Raw genomic sequence first — 21,463 nt, 5'->3', positions numbered from 1 at the left:
AGGTTTGTTACATATGTATCCATGTGCCATGTTGACTTCCTGCACCCATTAACTCGTCATTTAGCATTAGGCATATCTCCTAATGCTGTCCCTCCCCCCTCCCCCCACTCCACAACAGTCCCCGGAATGTGATGTTCCCCTTCCTGTGTCCATGAGTTCTCATTGTTCAATTTCCACCTATGAGTGAGAACATGCGGTGTTTGGTTTTTTGTCCTTGCAATAGTTTACTGAGAATGATGTTTTCCAGTTTCATCCATGTCCCTACAAAGGACACGAACTCATCATTTTTTTATGGCTGCATAGTATTCCATGGTGTATATGTGCCACATTTTCTTAATCCAGTCTATCGTTGTTGGACATTTGGGTTGGTTCCAACTCTTTGCTATTGTGAATAGTGCCGCAATAAACATACGTGTGCATGTGTCTTTATAGCAGCATGATTTATAGTCCTTTGGGTATATACCCAGTAATGGGATGGCTGGGTCAAATGGTATTTCTAGTTCTAGATCCCTGAGGAATCGCCACACTGACTTCCACAATGGTTGAACTAGTTTACAGTCCCACCAACAGTGTAAAAGTGTTCCTATTTCTCCACATCCTCTCCAGCACCTGTTTCCTGATTTTTTAATGATGGCCATTCTAACTGGTGTGAGATGGTATCTCACTGTGGTTTCGATTTGCATTTCTCTGATGGCCAGTGATGATGAGCATTTCTTCATGTGTTTTTTGGCTGCATAAATGTCTTCTTTTGAGAAGTGTCTGTTCATGTCCTTTGCCCACTTTTTGATGGGGTTGTTTGTTTTTTTCTTGTAAATTTGTTTGAGTTCATTGTAGATTCCGGATATTAGCCCTTTGTCAGATGAGTAGGTTGCAAAAATTTTCTCCCATTCTGTAGGTTGCCTGTTCACTCTGATGGTAGTTTCTTTTGCTGTGCAGAAGCTCTTTAGTTTAATTAGATCCCATTTGTCAATTTTGGCTTTTGTTGCCATTGCTTTTGGTGTTTTAGACATGAAGTCCTTGCCCACGCCTATGTCCTGAATGGTATTGCCTAGGTTTTCTTGTAGGATTTTAATGGTTTTAGGTCTAACATTTAAGTCTTTAATCCATCTTGAATTAATTTTTGTATAAGGTGTAAGGAAGGGATCCAGTTTCAGCTTTCTACATATGGCTAGCCAGTTTTCCCAGGACCATTTATTAAATAGGGAATCCTTTCCCCATTTCTTGTTTTTGTCAGGTTTGTCAAAGATCAGATAGTTGTAGATATGCGGCATCATTTCTGAGGGCTCTGTTCTGTTCCATTGATCTATATCTCTGTTGTGGTACCAGTACCATGCTGTTTTGGTTACTGTAGCCTTGTAGTATAGTTTGAAGTCAGGTAGCCTGATGCCTCCAGCTTTGTTCTTTTGGCTTAGGATTGACTTGGCGATGCGGGCTCTTTTTTGGTTCCATATGAACTTTAAAGTAGTTTTTTCCAATTCTGTGAAGAAAGTCATTGGTAGCTTGATGGGGATGGCATTGAATCTATAAATTACCTTGGGCAGTATGGCCATTTTCACGATATTGATTCTTCCAACCCATGAGCATGGAATGTTCTTCCATTTGTTTGTATCCCCTTTTATTTCATTGAGCAGTGGTTTGTAGTTCTCCTTGAAGAGGTCCTTCACATCCCTTGTAAGTTGGATTCCTAGGTATTTTATTCTCTTTGAAGCAATTGTGAATGGGAGTTCACTCATGATTTGGCTCTCTGTTTGTCTGTGATTGGTGTACAAGAATGCTTGTGATTTTTGTACATTGATTTTGTATCCTGAGACTTTGCTGAAGTTGCTAATCAGCTTAAGGAGATTTTGGGCTGAGACAATGGGATTTTCTAGATATACAATCATGTCATCTGCAAACAGGGACAGTTTGACTTCCTCTTTTCCTAATTGAATACCCTTTATTTCCTTCTCCTGCCTGATTGCCCTGGCCAGAACTTCCAGCACTATGTTGAATAGGAGCGGTGAGAGAGGGCATCCCTGTCTTGTGCCAGTTTTCAGAGGGAATGCTTCCAGTTTTTGCCCATTCAGTATGATATTGGCTGTGGGTTTGTCGTATATAGCTCTTATTATTTTGAGATACGTCCCATCAATACCTAATTTATTGAGAGTTTTTAGCATGAAGGGTTGTTGAATTTTGTCAAAGGCCTTTTCTGCATCTATTGAGATAATCATGTGGTTTTTGTCTTTGGTTCTGTTTATATGCTGGATTACATTTATTGATTTGCGTATGTTGAACCAGCCTTGCATCCCAGGGATGAAGCCCACTTGATCATGGTGTATAAGCTTTTTGATGTGCTGCTGGATTCAGTTTGCCAGTATTTTATTGAGGATTTCTGCATCAATGTTCATCAAGGATATTGCTCTAAAATTCTCTTTTTTGGTTGTGTCTCTGCCTGGCTTTGGTATGAGGACAATGCTGGCTTCATAGAATATGTTAGGGAGGATTCCCTCTTTTTCTATCGATTGGAGTAGTTTCAGAAGGAATGGTACCAGTTCCTCCTTGTACCTCTGGTAGAATTCAGCTGTGAATCCAGCAGGTCCTGGACACTTTTTGGTTGGTAAGCTATTGATTATTGCCACAATTTCAGTACCTGTTATTGGTCTATTCAGAGATTCGACTTCTTCCTGATTTAGTCTTGGGAGAGTGTATTTGTCGAGGAATTTATCCATTTCTTCTAGATTTTCTAGTTCATTTGCATAGAGGTGTTTGTAGTATTCTCTGATGGTAGATTGTATTTCTGTGGGATCGGTGGTGATATCCCCTTTTTCATTTTTTATTGCATCTATTTGATTCTTCTCTCTTTTCTTCTTTATTAGTCTTGCTAGTGGTCTATGAATTTTGTTGATCTTCTCAAAAAACCAGCTCCTGGATTCATTAATTTTTTGAAGGGTTTTTTATGTCTCTATTTCCTTCAGTTCTGCTCTGATTTTAGTTATTTCTAGCCTTCTGCTAGCTTTTGCATGTGTTTGCTCTTGCTTTTCTAGTTCTTTTAATTGTGATGTTAGGGTGTCAATTTTGGATCTTTCCTGCTTTCTCTGGTGGGCATTTAGTGCTATAAATTTCCCTCTACACACTGCTTTGAATGTGTCCCAGAGATTCTGGTATGTTGTGTCTTTGTTCTTGTTGGTTTCAAAGAACATCTTTATTTCTGCCTTCATTTCATTATGTACCCAATAGTCATTCAGGAGCAGGTTGTTCAGTTTCCATGTAGTTGAGTGGTTTTGAGTGAGTTTTTTAATCTTGAGTTCTAGTTTGATTGCACTGTGGTCTGAGAGACAGTTTGTTATAATTTCTGTTCTTTTACATTTGCTGAGGAGAGCTTTACTTCCAACTATGTGGTCAATTTTGGAATCGGTGTGGTGTGGTGCTGAAAAAAATGTATATTCTGTTGATTTGGGTTGGAGAGTTCTGTAGATGTCTATTAGGTCCACTTTGTTTAGAGCTGAGGTCAATTCCTGGATATCCTTGTTAACTTTCTGTCTCAATGATCTGTCTAATGTTGACAGTGGGGTGTTAAAATCTCCCATTATTATTGTGTGGGAGTGTAAGTCCCTTTGTAGGTCACTCAGGACTTGCTTTATGAATCTGGGTGCTCCTGCGTTGGGTGCATATATATTTAGGATAGTTAGCTCTTCTTGTTGAATTGATCCCTTTACCATTATGTAATGGCCTTCTTTGTCTCTTTTGATCTTTGTTGGTTTAAAGTCTATTTTATCAGAGACTAGGATTGCAACCCCTGCCTTTTTTTGTTTTCCATTTGCTTGATAGATCTTCCTCCATCCCTTTATTTTGAGTCTACGTGTGTCTCTGCATGTGAGATGGGTTTCCTGAATACAGCACACTGATGGGTCCTGACTCCTTATCCAGTTTGCCAGTCTGTGTCTTTTAATTGGAGCATTTAGTCCATTTACATTTAAATTTAATATTGTTATGTGTGAATCTGATCCTGTCATTATGATGTTAGTTGGTTATTTTGCTCATTAGTTGATGCAGTTTCTTCCTAGCCTCGATGGTCTTTACAATTTGGCATGATTTTGCAGTGGCTGGTACTGGTTGTTCCTTTCCATGTTTAGTGCTTCCTTCAGGAGCTCTTTTAGGGCAGGCCTGGTGGTGACAAAATCACTCAGCGTTTGCTTGTCTGTAAAGTATTTTATTTCTCCTTCACTTATGAAGCTTAGTTTGGCTGGATATGAAATTCTGGGTTGAAAATTCTTTTCTTTAAGAATGTTGACTATCGGCCCCCACTCTCTTCTGGCTTATAGAGTTTCTGCCGAGAGATCAGCTGTTAGTCTGATGGGCTTCCCTTTGTGGGTAATCCGACCTTTCTCTCTGGCTGCCCTTAACATTTTTCCCTTCATTTCAACTTTGGTGAATCTGACAATTATGTGTCTTGGAGTTGCTCTTCTCGAGGAGTATCTTTGTGGCGTTCTCTGTATTTCCTGAATCTGACTGTTGGCCTGCCTTGCTAGATTGGGGAAGTTCTCCTGGATAATATCTTGCAGAGTGTTTTCCAACTTGGTTCCATTCTCCCCGTCATTTTCAGGTACACCAATCAGACGTAGGTTTGGTCTTTTCACACAGTCCCAAATTTCTTGGAGGCTTTGTTCGTTTCTTTTTATTCTTTTTTCTCTAAACTTCCCTTCTCACTTCATTTCATTCATTTCATCTTCCATCAGCGATACCCTTTCTTCCAGTTGATCGCATCAGCTACCGAGGCTTCTGCAATCTTCGCGTAGTTCTCGATACTTGGCTTTCAGCTCCATCAGCTCCTTTAAGCCCTTCTCTCCATTGGTTATTCTAGTTATCCATTTGTCTAATTTTTTTTCAAAGTTTTTACCTTCTTTGCTAGTGTTTTGAATTTCCTCCCATAGCTCGGAGTAGTTTGATCGTCTGAAGCCTTCTTCTCTCAACTCGTCAAAGTCATCCTCCATCCAGCTTTGTTCCATTGCTGGTGAGGAACTGCGTTCCTTTGGAGGAGGAGAGGTGCTCTGCTTTTTAGAGTTTCCAGTTTTTCTGCCCTGTTTTTTCCCCATCTTTGTGGTTTTATCTACTTTTGGTCTTTGATGATGGTGATGTACAGATGGGTTTTTGGTGTGGATGTCCTTTCTGTTTGTTAGTTTTCCTTCTACCAGACAGGACCCTCAGCTGCAGGTCTGTTGGAGTTTACTAGAGGTCCACTCCAGACCCTGTTTGGCTGGGTGTCAGCAGCGGTGGCTGCAGAATAGCGGATTTTCATGAGACCACAAATTCAGCTGTCTGTCTAATAGTTCCTCTGGAAGTTTTGTCTCAGAGGAGTACCCGGCGGAGTGAGGTGTCAGTCTGTCGCTACTGGGGGGTGCCTCCCAGTTAGGCTGCTCGGGGGTCAGGGACCCACTTTAGGAGGCAGTCTGTCCGTTCTCAGATCTCCAGCTGCGTGCTGGGAGAACCACTACTCTCTTCAAAGCTGTCAGTCAGACTGGGACATTTAAGTCTGCAGAGGTTCCTGCTGAATTTTTGTTTGTCTGTTCCCTGCCCCCAGAGGTGGAGCCTACAGAGGCAGGCAGGCCTCCTTGAGCTGTGGTGGGCTCCACCTAGTTCGAGCTTCCTGGCTGCTTTGTTTACCTAAGCAAGCCTGGGCAATGGCGGTCGCCCCTCCCCCAGCCTCGCTGCCACCTTGCAGTTTGATCTTAGACTGCTGTGCTAGCAATCAGCGAGACTCCGTGGGCATAGGACCTTCCAAGCCAGGTGCGGGACACAATCTCCTAGTGTGCCGTTTTCCAGGCCCGTTGGAAAAACACAGTATTAGGGTGGGACTGACCCGATTTTCCAGGTGCCGTCTGTTACCCCTTTCTTTGACTAGGAAAGGGAACTCCCTGACCCCTTGCGCTTCCCGAGTGAGGCAATGCCTCGCCCTGCTTCAGCTCGCGCACAGAGCGCTTCACCGACTGTCCTGCACCCACTGTTTGGCACTCCCTAGTGAGATGAAACCGGTACCTCAAACAGAAATGCAGAAATCACCCGTCTTCTGTGTCGCTCAGGCTGGGAGCTGTAGACCGGAGCTGTTCCTATTCGGCCATCTTGGCTCCACCTCCGAAACTCTTTCTCCAGTAGTTTCAAGCACATGTTATAATATTAACTTTTAGCAACTCTTATTTTTGGTGGAAAAGATGGGAAACAAGCAATTTTAACCATGTATCAGATTGCAGATCTCAGGATGAGGATAGAGCTGCAGATAGTGTCCAACTCTCCCAAACTTAGCCAGGGGACCTGGCCCAAGCCTTACCTAAAATCGAATGGCTATAAAACAGATAAGTCAAACAATTATTTAAAGTCATAGAAGCAGTTTATGGCCTTAAAACACATGGCAAACAGTGTTCAGCCTGCCTGCTTTAGACCAAATGTCTAAATTTTGAATATATTTATTTTATTTTACCAATAATCTTTTACATTGTCTTTTTAAAAGAAATTAGAGTCTCATGACCTAAATCCATTAAAGTTTCTATTTTTTCTGACAATATGTTTGATGTAAGTGCTTATATTTAGGACAATTAATTACAGCTCTTTTACAGAAGCACCACACACATAACACACATAATACACAGACAAAAACGGAGAACCAAGATAGAATTTCATCAATAAAGAAATCTTTAGAGGGAGAGTGGGGGCTTTAAAACAATATCTGTGCATATATAGGACAAATATCAGCTTTAATTAAGTCAACTTTTAAATATAGAGCTCTTAAGAAAAGATTCTTTAAAAATCTTTTATTACCAGCTTTTAGCCAAGACAAAGGGCCAATATTTCTGGCTTTTGAATTTTTTTACTAAAGGTAACCTTCTACATGAAATCAGTGGGTCTTAACTAAGAGGATGGTAACCTTGGATGCATGAAGTATCTCCAAAGAGATGGTAAGCGACTGGTGAAGAGATGGCAAGCAATTTTTATGAGATGTACAATCTCCCCAAAGGTAGTTCAGAAAAAAGAAAATTTCAAGACACGAAATCAGAAGCTGTCCACAAAGAGGAAAGGAAGCAATAAATGGCAAAAAGTCAAACACACATAAAATCAGAAAAGACTGATTCCCTAAGCCAGGAATTGAACCCAGGCCACCAGCATGAAAAGACAAAAACCTTAACTACTGAGCACAAGGTGACTGAAATTGCTTTTCCTGAAAGGAATCTTGAGCAGTTATTTTTGAAGTTGCAAAGGATTTTAACTATTCAAGATAATTAAGGTGAGAAATAACATAATAATGTCCCTTTTTTAGACCCAAGAATCAATGCTTTGTAACTCAACTGCACAGGGCTTTAAAGGCAATACAGAAAGTTACTTGGATGAATAACCTTTTCAAGTGCACAACTGGAATTAACTTTTAGATAACTTTTGAATTAATTAGATAAAATTATTATTTTTTTAAATAGAACACATTTTCCTTGGCACATTTTATGTAAACCCAGGAAGCAAGAAATCTTAAATTGCCTATCAGATACTAGCATTTTATAGATGAGCACCATTCTACAATTTTGGAACATGTTCTCCATATAATAATCTTTTCTTAATCGGAAATGATGCAGGCATTCAATAAGCATCCACAATAATTTTAAGATCTTAAATCATATAAAAGTTTGCTTACAAGTACTCATCTCATTTATATGTACCCAGTTCTTCAATTTTTAACTGTTTATTTAGATTATTTCTGAAAACGGAGAGATCACACAAAGGTAGTCATTATTTAAAGTTATTTCCCTTTTAACCATTTTAAAGCTTGTGAACATCAGTCGTTTGTCTAAGTGAGAACCTTAAACAGATGGACTTTTTGTCAATAACTCAGAAGGTTTAGCTGTTTTCATTGAACAATACTAAATGTTTTATTTATCAAAAATTACAATCTGGTTCAGTGGCTCATGCCTGTAATCCCAGCACTTTGGGAGGCTGAGGCAGGTGGGATGCTCGAGCTCAGGAGTTTGAGATCAGCCTGGGCAACGTGGGAAAAACGCATCTCTACAAAAAAAAAACAACAATTAGCTGGGTGTGGTGATGCACACCTATAGTCCCAGCTACTCAGGAGGCTGAGGTGGGAGGCTTGCTTGAGCCTGGGAGGCAGAGGTTGCAGTGAGCTGAGATGGTGGCCCTGCATTCCAGCCTGGGTGAGAGAGCCACACTGTGTCTCAAAAAAAAAAAAAAACACAAACAAGGATCATTCTGTCTTGAGATGGGTTTATAGTTTTATAACTGTTGTGACAAAATTTGGCACCTAATAATATCTGGCAGAGATAGATATGAAACCACTTGATCGATAAACGCAAACAAAAATATATGTTGACAATCCTTAAGACATTTCTGATATTATTTTACCAATAATTTTAAAGCCACCTTATTTGTCAAAGATTTATCAAAGATTTTACATAATTTATGAGTATTTCTTAACTCTAAGCTAATTTGGTACCTTGTGACACAACAAAATACACACATATATACATAAACACAGATACACACTCATATACAGCAGACAGAAAAGAAAATAGAGGAAAATATCATGTGGCCACCTTCTGTTCAGGAGCCAGACCCTGCAAGGGTGGCACATGTGCATATACACGAGAGAGAGAGAGATACACACATACACACAAACACACACACACACACACACAGAGATTTTAGCTATTGTAGACAACAATAATGAAAGAATTGACTATGCTCTTTATTAGTCTGCATGTCCTTATGCATTCAGTAAACCAACTCCCTGTAAGTTTGACTTATCTCTAAATTCCACTGGTAACTTTTATCTTTAGTAACTGAGCACAGCCCAGCTGCAGCTTCATACCAGGGGTGACCACACAGCCACCCAAGAATCAAAGGTTTCTCATTCCCCACCCTTTTATCCTTTCTCTTCCTATCCACTTAGTTTCATCTATATCATTTTTTCCTTCATTTTGAAGAAATCTTACTTTTCCTTTAGCAAAAACCACATTGTCACGCTTATTAACTTAATAAAAAACATATCTTTCTTTATACACGTTGTATGTAGAATTGTTTTCTATGTTTAGTAGTTTTATTGCATATATTCTACTATTCTAACTCTTAATAACACAAATTTCTCATTTTTTTCATTAATTTTTTTTTCTCTATAGCTTCATATTGGAAATGTAGCCTTTTTTTTTTTTTTTTTTTTTTTTTTTGAGACTGGGTCTTGTTCTGTTACCCAGGCTGGAGTGCAGTGGTGTAATTTTTTATTTTTTAATTTTTAATAGAGACAACATCTCGCTATGTTGCCCAGGCTGGTCTTGAACTCCTGGACTCAAGCAGTCCTCCTGTCTCAGCCTCCCAAAGTGCTGGGATTACAGGCATGAACAACCATGCTAGGCCAATAACCCTAATTTCTATTGAAAAACTAGGATTACTTAATTTAACAAAATAATTTTGAAACTAGCTTTATTTACCAAAGATTACTAAAGTCACATGAACTAAAAGGCATTTGAGCTAGCTTCTGTTTTTTTTTTTTTTTTTTTTTTTTTTTTTTTTTTTTTTTGATGGAGTCACCCTCTGTCACCTAGGCTGGAGTGCAGTGGCGTGATGTTGGCTCACTGCAAGCTCCACCTCCCGGGTTCACACCATTTTCCTGCCTCAGCCTCCTGAGTAGCTGGGACTACAGGCACCCACCACTGTGCCTGGCTAATTTTTTGTATTTTTAGTAGAGATGGGGTTTCACTGTGGTCTCGATCTCCTGATCTCATGATCTGCCTGCCTCGGCCTCCCAAAGTGCTGGGATTACAGGCATGAGCCACCGCGCCCAGCCACTTTTGTTTTTTATTGATAAAATATTTCATTTAAATGCTTACTTTTATTTAAGCCAATCAATGAGAGCTTTTTCTTATAATTTTAGTAGTGAAATAGACTTGTTTTTCTTTCTACCTAAAGAAAGAAATAGTTCTGTACATTGTGAACTATTACAAGAGGAGGTGTAAACTGACCATAGCCCACACCTGTGCCAATCACTGAGTTTTGGCCAGTCAGATGTAGCCAACTATTCAAATTGTGTCCAAATAAGGCAAATGTTAAGCTGTAACCAAGCCAGTTGTTTCTGTACCTCACTTCCAGTTTCTGTACCTCACTTCCCTTTTTTTGTCAATAAATCTTTTTTCATCACACAGAGACTTCAGTAAGTCTCTGTGAATGTGCTGTGATTTCGGAGGACTGCCCTGTTTGTGAATCATTCATTACTTAATTAAACTCCTTTAAATTTAATTCAGCTGAAGTTTTTCTTTTATCAGGTGGTGTCAGAAGTGGGATCCAAAGTAGAGCTTTAATGACCTCCAGGAGCACTGACTAAACAAGCAGGGTAGAGACTTGCAGTTCCAAGATGGCCAAATAAGAACAGCTCCAGTCTACAGCTCCCAGTGAGAGGTGACAATGTGCTAACAGCCCTTGCAGCCCTCACTCGCTCTCGGCGCCTCCTCGGCCCTGGCGCCCACTCTGGCCATGCTTGAGGAGCCCTTCACCCCGCCACTGCACTGTGGGAGCCCCTTTCTGGGCTGGCCAAGGCCGGAGCCGGCTCCCTCAGTTTGCGGGGAGGTGTGGAGGGAGAGGCGTGGGTGGGAACCAGGGCTGCACGCAGTGCTTGCGGGCCAGCGCGAGTTCCAGGTGGGTGTGGGCTCAGCGGGCCCCGCACTCAGAGTGGCCAGCTGGCCCCACTGGCCCCGGGAAGTGAGGGGCTTAGCACCTAGGCCAGCAGCTGCTGTGCTTGACTTCTCGCTGGGCCTTAGCTGCCTCCCCCACGGGGCAGGGCTCGGGACCTGCGGCCTGCCAAGCCTGAGCCTCCCCCTCCACCCCGTGGGCTCCTGTGCGGCCCAAGTCTCCCTGACAAGCGCCGCCCCCTGCTCCACAGCATCCAGTCCCATCGACCACCCAAGGGCTGAGGAGTCTGGGCACACAGCACAGGACTAGCAGGCAGCTCCACTGTGGCTCCAGTGTGGGATCCATTGGGTGAAGCCAGCTGGGCTCCTGACTCTGGTGGGGACTTGGAGAATCTTTATGTCTAGTTAAGGGATTGTAAATATACCAACTGGCACTCTGTATCTAGCTCAAGGTTGTAAATACACCAATCAGCACCCTCTGTCTAGCTCAGGGTTTGTGAATGCACCAATCAACACTCTGTATCTAGCTACTCTGGTGGTGACTTGGAGAACCTTTGTGTCGACACTCTGTATCTAGCTAATCTAGTGCGGACATGGAGAACCTTTGTGTCTAGCTCAGGGATTGTAAATGCACCAATCAGCATCCTGTCAAAACAGACCACTCAGCTCTCTGTAAAATGGACCAATCAGCAGGACGTGGGTGGGATCAGATAAGAGAATAAAAGCAGGCTGCCCGAGCCAGCAGTGGCAACCCGCTTGGGTCCCCTTCCACACTGTGGAAGCTTTGTTCTTTCACTCTTTGCAATAAATCTTGCTGCTGCTCACTCTTTGGGTCTACACTGCCTTTATGAGCTGTAACACTCACTGCGAAGGTCTGCAGCTTCACTCCTGAGCCAGCGAGACCACGAACCCACCAGAAGGAAGAAACTCCGAACACATCCGAACATCAGAAGGAACAAACTCTGGACACGCTGCCTTTAAGAATGGTAACACTCACCACGAGGGTCCACGACTTCATTCTTGAAGTCAGCGAGACTAAGAACCCACCAGTTCTGGACACACCAGCATGAGCGACACAGAAGACAGGTGATTTCTGCATTTCCAACTGAGGTACCAGGTTCATCTCACTGGGGCTTGTCAGACAGTGGCTGCAGTCCATAGAGTGTAAGATGAAGCAGGGCAGGGCATCACCTCACCTGGGAAGCACAAGGGGTCAGGGAATTCCCTTTCCTAGCCAACGGAAGCCGTGACAGACAGTACCTGGAAAATCGGGAAACTTCCACCCTAATATGGCACTTTTCCAATGGTCTTAGCAAATGGCACACCAGGAGATTATATCCCATGCCTGGCTTGGAGGGTCCCACAACCCCAAAGCCTCACTCGCTGCTAGCACAGCAGTCTGAGATTGAACTGCAAGGTAGCAGCAAGGCTGGGGGAGGAGCGTCCACCATTGCTGAGGCTTGCATAGGTAAACAAAGCGGAGGGGAAGCTTGAACTGGGTGAAGCCCACCACAGCTCAAGGAGGCCTGCTTGCCTGTGTAGACTCCACCTCTATGGGCAGGGCATAGCTGAACAAAAGGCAGCAGAAACTTCTACAGACTTAAATGTCCCTGTCTGACAGCTTTGAAGAGAGTAGTGGCTCTCCCAGCATGGAGTTTGAGATCTGAGAATGGACAGACTGCCACCTCAAGTGGGTCCCTGACCCCTGACTAGCCTACCTGGGAGACATCTCCCAGTAGGGGCCAACTGACACCTCATACAGCCGGGTGCCCCTCTGAGATGAAGTTTCCAGAGGAAGGATCAGGCAGCAACATTTTCCGTTCTGCAATAGTTGCTGTTCTGCACCCTCCGCTGGTGATACCCAGGCAAAGAGGGTCTGGAGTGGACCTCCAGCAAACTCCAACAGACCTGCAGCTGAGGGTCCTGTTAGAAGGAAAACAGAAAGGACATCCACACCAAAACCCCATCTGAATGTCACCATCATCAAAGACCAAAGGTAGATACAACCACAAAGATGGGGAGAAACCAGAGCAGAAAAGCTGAAAATTCTAGAAACCAGAGCAGAAAAGCTGAAAATTCTAAAAATCAGAGCACCTCTTCTCCTCCAAAGGAACGCAGCTCCTCGCCAGCAATGGAACAAAGCTGGACAGAGAATGACTTTGACAAGTTGAGAGAAGAAGGCCTCAGAAAATCGGTAATAACAAACTTCTCTGAGCTAAAGGAGGATGTTCGAACCCATCGCAAAGAAGCTAAAAATCTTGAAAAAAGATTAGACAAATGGCTAACTAGAATAAACAGCATAGAGAAGACCTTAAATGACCTGATGGAGCTGAAAACCATGGCATGAGAACTACATGATGCATGCACAAGCTTCAGTAGCCAATTCAATCAAGTGGAAGAAAGGGTATCAGTGATTGAAGATCAAATGAATGCAATAAAGTGAGAAGAGAAGTTTAGAGAAAAAAGAGTAAAAAGAAATGAACAAATCCTCCAAGAAATATGGGACTATGTGAAAAGACCAAATCTATGTCTGATTGGTGTACCTGAAAGTGACGGGGAGAATGGAACCAAGTTGGAAAACATGCTTCAGGATATTATCCAGGAGAACTTCCCCAACCTAGCAAGGGAGGCCAACATTCAAATTCAGGAAATACAGAGAATGCCACAAAGATACTCCTCGAGAAGAGCAACTCCAAGACACATAATTATCAGATTCACCAAAGTTGAAACGAAGGAAAAAATGTTAAGGGCAGCCAGAGAGAAAGGTCGGGTTACCCACAAAGGGAAGCCCATCAGACTAACAGCAGATCTCTCGGCAGAAACTCTACAAGCCAGAAGAGAGTGAGGGCCAATATTCAACATTCTTAAAGAAAAGAATTTTCAGCCCAGAATTTCATATCCAGCCAAACTAAGCTTCATACGTGAAGGAGAAATAAAATCCTTTACAGATAAGCAAATGCTGAGAGATTTTGTCACCACCAGCCCTGCCTTATAAGAGCTCCTGAAGGAGGCACTAAACATGGAAAGGAACAACTGGTACAAGCCACTGCAAAAACATGCCAAATTGTAAAGACCATCAATGCTAGGAAGAAACTGCACCAACTAATAAGCAAAATAACCAGCTAACATCATAATGACAGGATCAAATTCACACATAACAATATTAACCTTAAATGTAAATGGGCTAAATGCTCCAATTAAAAGACACAGACCAGCAAATTGGATAACGAGTCAAGACCCATCAGTGTGTTGTATTCAGGAGATCCATCTCATGTGCAGAGACACACACAGGCTCAAAATAAAGGGATGGAGGAAGATCTACCAAGCAAATGGAAAACAAAACAAAACAAAACAAAAAAGCAGGGGTTGCAATCCTAGTCTCTGATAAAACAGACTTTAAGCCAAGAAAGATCAAAAGAGACAAAGAAGGCCATTACATAATGGTAAAGGGATCAATTCAACAAGAAGAGCTAACTATTCTAAATATATATGCACCTAATACTGGAGCACCCAGATTCATAAAGCAAGTCCTTAGAGACCTACAAAGAGACTTGGACTCCCGTACAATAATAATGGGAGACTTTAACATCCCACTGTCAACATTAGACAGATCAATGAGACAGAAAGTTAACAAGGATATCCAGGAATTCAACTCAGCTCTGCAACAAGCGGACCTAATAGACATCCACAGAACTCTCCACCCCAAATCAACAGAATATACATTATTCTCAGCACCACATCGCACTTATTCCAAAATTGACCACACAGTTGGAGGTAAAGCACTCCTCTGCAAATGTAAAAGAACAGAAATTATAACAAACTGTCTCTCAGACCACAGTGCAATCAAACTAGAACTCAGGATTAAGATACTCACTCAAAATCGCTCAAATACATGGAAACTGAACAACCTGCTCCTGAATGACTACTGGACACATAACGAAATGAAGGCAGAAATAAAGATGTTCTTTGAAACCAAAGAGAACAAAGACACAACATACCAGAATCTCTGGGACACATTTAAAGCAGTATGTAGAGGGAAATTTATAGCACCAAATGCCCACAAGAGAAAGCAGGAAAGATATAAAATTGACACCCTAACATCACAATTAAAAGAACTAGAGAAGCAAGAGCAAACATTCAAAAGCTAGCAGAAGGCAAGAAATAACTAAGATGAGAGCAGAACTGAAGGAGATAGAGACACAAAAAAACCCTTCAAAAAATCAATGAATCCAGGAGCTGGTTTTTTGAAAAGATCAACAAAATTGATAGACCGCTAGCAAGACTAATAAATAAGAAAATAGAGAAGAATCAAATAGATGCAATAAAAATGATAAAGGAGATATCACCACCGATCCCACAGAAATACAAACTACCATCAGAGAATACTATAAACACCTCTATGCAAATTAACTGGAATATTAGAAGAAATTGATAAATGCCTGGACACATACACCCTCCCAAGACTAAACCAGGAAGAAGTTGAATCCCTGAATAGACCAATAACAGGCTCTGAAATCACTAATAGCCTACCAACCAAAAAAAGTCCAGGACCAGACAGATTCACAGCTGATTTCTACCAGAGGTACAAAGAGGAGCTGGTACAATTCCTTCTGAAACAATTCCAATCAATAGAAAAAGACAGAATCCTCTCTAACTCATTTTATGAGGCCAGCATCATCCTGATACCAAAGCCTGGCAGAGACACAACAAAAAAAAGAGAATTTTAGACCAATATCCTTGATGAACATGGATGCAAAAGTTCTCAATAAAATACTGGCAAACCAAATCCAGCAGTACATCAAAAAGCTTATCCACCACGATCAAGTTGGCTTCATCCCTGGGATGCAAGGCTGGTTCAACATATGCAAATCAATAAATCCATCATATAAACAGAACCAAAGACAAAAACCACAGGATTATCTCAATAGATGCAGAAAAGGCCTTCAACAAAATTCAACAGCTCTTCATGCTAAAAACTCTCAATAAACTAGGTATTGATGGGACGTATCTCAAAATAATAAGAGCTATTTATGACAAACCCACAGCCAATATCATACTGAATGGGCAAAAACTAGAAGCATTCCCTCTGAAAACTGGCACAAGACAGGGATGCCCTCTCTCACCACTCCTATTCAATATAGTGTTGGAAGTTCTGGCCAGGGCAATCAGGCAGCAGAAGGAAATAAAGGGTATTCAATTAGGAAAAGAGGAAGTCAAATTGTCCCTGTTTGCAGATGACATGATTGTATATTTAGAAATCCCCATTGTCTCAGCCCCAAATCTCCTTAAGCTGATAAGCAACTTCAGCAAAGTCTCAGGATACAAAATCAATGTACAAAAATCACAAGCATTCTTATACACCAATAACAGACAGAGAGCCAAATCATGAGTGAACTCCCATTCACAATTGCTTCAAAGAGAATAAAATACCTAAGAATCCAACTTATAAGGCATGAAACACTGCATGTTCTCACTCATAGGTGGGAATTGAACAGTGAGAACACTTGGACACAGGGTGGGGAACACCACGCACCAGAGCCTGTCATGGGTTGAGGGGAGGGGGGAGGGATAGCATTAGGAGATATGCCTAATGTAAATGACGTGTTAATGGGTACAGCACACCAACATGGCATATGTATACATATGTAACAAACCTGCACATTGTGCACATGTACCCTAGAACTTAATGTATAATTTTAAAAAGCAATTAACTTTAAATAAAAAAAAAGACACATGCACATGTATGTTTATTGCGGCACTATTCACAATAGCAAAGACTTGGAACCAACCCAAATGTCCATCAATGATAGACTAGATTAAGAAAATGTGGCACATATACACCATGGAATATTATGCCGCCATAAAAAAGGATGAGTTCATGTGCTTTGTAGGGACATGGGTGAAGCTGGAAACCATCATTCTGAGCAAACTATTGCAAGGACAGAAAACCAAACACTGCATGTTCTCACTCATAGGTGGGAATTGAACAATGAGAACACTTGGACACAGGGTGGGGTACATCACACACCACCAGGGCCTGTCATGGGGTGTGTGGGGGAGGGGAGGGATGGCATTAGGAGATATACCTAATGTAAATGACAAGTTAATGGGTGCAGCACACCAACATGGCACATGTATAGATATGTAACAAACCTGCATGTTGTGCACCTGTACCCTAGAACTTAAAGTATATATAAAAAAGAGTCAGATGAATTTTCTGCCTAGGAAAAAGCGTTTAGATTATAATTCGTAGTTCCAATGAGTGGACAGTGAAATAGTTCCAGCAGCGATGGAGATGGGGCAAATCTTATAGTATTAACATCAAACCATTTGGCAATAATGTCAAAAGTTACAAAAATACTTGAAATCAGTAATTATGTTTATGAGAATGTATACTGGGAAAACTTTCAAAACAAATTCAAGCTGTATGCAAAAAAAGAGAATGTACCTATTCCTTATTTATAATCCTTAAATAGTGTTCCTATTCCTGAAAGATTAAAGTCACATGAAGTAAAAGGCATTACAGCTTTTCTTTTTCCTTCAAAAAATATTTTATCTAAGTGCTTATTTTTAAAGCCAGTTATTACTCTTTTTTTATATAACCATTACACACATAACATATATATGACTACACAGACAGAAGAAAACCCAGCAGTTGTAAGGTTTTTTGTTTGTCAATTTTCTAATTGGATTATTGGCCTCAGGGTGGAGCTCTTTAAGAACAGGGCTAGGAAAGCATACAGTTTCTAGGGCCTAATAAACAGGCATACCTGAAAGGCAAAAAGAGATTTTGAGTGGGTTATATTCACCTCTAATTCTTGGGGTTTCATGAGGAAAAGAAAGATTTCTCCCAAAATGGAATCCTTGGTATTTTTTTCTAGTGTTTTTTTCCCCCGCTGCCCAAGGAGTCCCAGGCCATCAGAGGCTATCTAGGGCCTTTCATACATGCATTGACTGGCAAGACAAAGTGGAGAAAAGTAGTTTAGTCGACTGAGGAAAAAAAACCTTTTCAGAAAAACAAGATCCAAGGAGAGAAAAACATAAAAATCTTTTAAATATACCTATAACTTGGATATCCACTTTTAATTAAGCTGAGCATTCTTTTTTTTCTTTTTTCTGCACACAAAACAATAAACATTTTCTAAAAATACATACAAACAAAAAGATGCATATCAAACATATTAGGAAGGTTGCACATGGGAAGACTGGGAATAGAAATGAGGGGTGGGAATGAAAGAAAAGAAATGAGAGAGGGACTTTGTATGGATCAATGATAATAACTCAATCCTCTATGTCTTTGACAAAGAAGAAGGAGAAGGAAGAAGAAGAAAAAGAAAGTGGGATAAAGGATCAGAAAGGGAGGAAAATAGAAAAAATTAGAGTATGACTCCAGGGTAGACCTGTTTTGTTGTTGCTGGGTTGGTTGGTTGGTTTGTTTGTTGTATTTTTCATATGTTTCGCCATGTTGGCCAAGCTGGTCTCGAACTCCTAGCCTCAAGTGATCAACCCGCCTCGGCCTCCCAGAGTGCTGGGACTACAGGCGTGAGCCACCACGTCCAGCCCCCACACTGCGTCTGGCCTCCATGGTAAACCTCCCAGACGGGGCAGCCAGGCAGAGATGCTCCTCACTTCCCAGACGGGGCGGCCGGGCAGAGGCGCTCCTCACTTCCCAGACGGGGCGGCCGGGCAGAGGCGCTCCTCGCATCCCAGAAGATGGGCAGCCGGGCAGAGGCGCTCACTTCCCAGATGGGGCAGCTGGGCAGAGGCGCTCCACACTTCCCAGATGGGGCAGCCGGACAGAGGCGCTCCTCACTTCCCAGACGGGGCGGCCGGGCAGAGGCGCTCCTCACATCCCAGACAATGGGCGGCTGGGCAGAGGCGCTCCTCACTTCCCAGATGGGACAGCCGGGCAGAGGTGCTCCTCACATCCCAGACGATGGGCGGCTGGGCAGAGGCGCTCCTCAGATCCCAGACGGGGCGCCGGGCAGAGGCGCACCTCACTTCCCAGTTGATGGGTGGCCGGGCAGAGGGCTCCTCACTTCCCAGACGGGGCGGCTGGGCAGAGGCACTCCTCACCTCCTAGACGATGGGCGGCCGGGCAGAGGGGCTCCTCACTTCCCAGATGGGGCAGCTGGGCAGAGGCCCTCCTCACATCCCAGACGATGGGTGGCCAAGCAGAGATGCTCCTCACTTCCTAGACAGGGCGGCGGTTGGGCAGAGGCACTCCTCACCTCCCAGACTGGGCGGCCAGGCAGAGGCGCTCCTCACATCCCAGATGATGGGCGGCCAGGCAGAGACGCTCCCCACCTCCCAGACGGGGCGGCAGCTGGGCAGAGGCTGCAGTCCTAGCACCCTGGGAGGCCAAGGCAGGCGGCTGGGAGGTGGAGGCTGCAGCGAGCCGAGACCACGCCACCTCACTCCACCCGGGGCAACACCTAGCACCGAGTGAGCGAGACTCCGTCTGCAGTCCCAGCACCTCGGGAGGCTGAGGCGGGTAGACCACTCGAGGCCAGGAGTTGGAGACCAGCCTGGCCAACATGGCGAAACCCCGCCTCCACCAAAAATACCAAAACCAGCCAGGCGTGGTGGCACGCGCCCGCAATCCCAGCCACCCGGCAGGCCGAGGCAGGAGAATCACGGGAGCCTGAGGCAGGGAGTCTACAGCGAGCTGAGACAAAGAAAAAAAAAGAAAGAAAGAAAAAGAAAGAAGGAAGGAAGGAAGGAAAGAAGCTAAGCTGAGCATTCTTTAAGAATATCCTTTTTCATTAATTAAAACTTTACAGGGAATATAAACAATGATTCTTATCATTCCTTCACTGGTTTGCACAGGGACAGAGAGGCCAAAAGTCTGACTGTAAAAAAACTTTTACCCTTTTACCAGCATGTCTGGCTTCTGGGCTTTCTAGGGGAGTTTCTTTGAGGTCCTCCTTGGCTGCATATGTTTGCATGACTGTTCAAAGCCATATTCAGGTTCTTCAGTTTACCTCTGGGAGGTAAGTGTCTGGGTTCAGGCATGGACAGGTTTTTTAACTGGACTGTAGATTCCTCTAACAGCAGAGCCTGATCTTTGAGGAGGTGATTATCTGTTGGCCAGGGACTTCTCTTAGAGGACAGCAGTTCTGCCACATTATGTGGGTTATATACAGTTAAGTCATTCCTCATGGTTAACTTGGTGGCCACTGACAACAGTAAAGCCACTGCTGTAACTGCTCAGAGGCAGGCTGGCCATACTTTAGCCTCCTTGCTTAGGTAACCTACTGGCTGTTGAGCTGGACCTTGAGCCTGAGTTAAAACTCCCAGGGCCATTCCCTTCCTTTTTGGTAACATAGAGACTGAATGTCTTTTCTATGGGAAGACTAAGGGCTGGTGCTTTAAGCAAGGCTTGTTTTAACTGGTTAAAGCTTTTTTGAGCCCCAGGTTCCCAAGTCAGGGACTGAGTTTTAGCTGCTTGCATTTCTTTTAAGAGGTGGTATAAAGGTCGAGTTATCTCACTGTACCTGGGTATTCCTAGTTTGCAAAATTCAGTAATGCCTAAGAATCCCTTCAGATGTTTAAGGATTTTGGGAAGGGCAAAGAGGAAATGGGCTTAATCATTTCCTTACCTAGTGCTCTTGTTCCTTCTGACAGGACTAGACCTAGGTACTTTACTGAAGTTTGACAGAGCTGAGCCTTAAATTTTGAAACCATATATCCCCTTTCAGCTAAAAAATTGAGGACAGCCTCAGTGCCTTCCTGAGACTTTCTCAGTTGGGGCACAGAGGAGAATGTCATCTACATACTGCAAAGCTTCAAATTGAGGGTGAGAAAAATCAGAGAGATCTTTGGACAGGGCCTGTTTTTGCAACTTCCTTCAGATATTAGGGGCTGCCTGAGTAAAAAACTTGTCCTTTAAGATTAGCTGTCCTTCAATTGAAATGAGAGATAGAAAGGTGTGTTTCACTAAAGCTTCTCTCAGCCTTTCCAAAAAGGCTGAGGGGTTTTCATCTTTTTTTTTTTTTTTTAATCTATTATGGAAAGCTTGTAGTAGTTAATAGGTTTGGCTATAGTCCTTTGCGGCTTCTCCAATATACGCATTTGAAAGAGTTTTCTTCTCCATTCACCAATGCTATTATTATGGTCACATTTAGGGTCCTTTAAGGGCACTGTTACTCTCCCAATTGGATAAGGCTCTTCCTCTTCCCTGGCACTGTATGAGACACAAAGTTCATCTCCAAATTTCTTTGCTGCCTGCAGGGCCACCTGTTTCTCAGCAGCAGTTAGGGTTTGATTTAAGAGTAACCTAACATCCTTCCAGCAGATGTGAGTGAAGTTGGGACTTTCCTAAAGCAAACTTCAGGGTCTGAGGATTAAAAGAGATCCAGGCTGCACTCGAGGAAAGTGCAGGCTTGAAGATGGGTTGTTAAGCATCTGGAAAGAGAGGGGAGAAAAGGCGTACCTTAGTCCACTTCCTCCCTTTGAAGTGACCCAGGGTACAGAGAAAGGTAGAAAGGGCGTCCTCCTTCTCCTCTTTCCTCCCATCTCCTCTGGGTCCTGGTGGCCATCAATTGTGCTGCCCATGGATGCAAGAATTACCACCCACGGATGCAGAGGAGCTGGTCAGCAGGAGTAGTCATGTTTACCTGTGAGATTCCCTAGCTCTCCACCTATCTCTGGGTATCCCAGACCTACTTGACCTATAAGGCTCCCATGGTACCCCAGGGACCCAGGAGGGATAGTGCAGTAATTGGATTTGAATAAGACCATTTAATGGAGGGAATGTCCTGACTCGGTCCCTGGCTTCTCTTACTGTGGCCCTAGCAAAGCCCTGATTTCCC

This window comes from Nomascus leucogenys, chromosome 10 (genome assembly GCF_006542625.1).
Source record: "Nomascus leucogenys isolate Asia chromosome 10, Asia_NLE_v1, whole genome shotgun sequence".
Taxonomy (NCBI): Eukaryota; Metazoa; Chordata; class Mammalia; order Primates; family Hylobatidae; genus Nomascus; species Nomascus leucogenys.
This window is presented reverse-complemented; position numbering follows the sequence as displayed.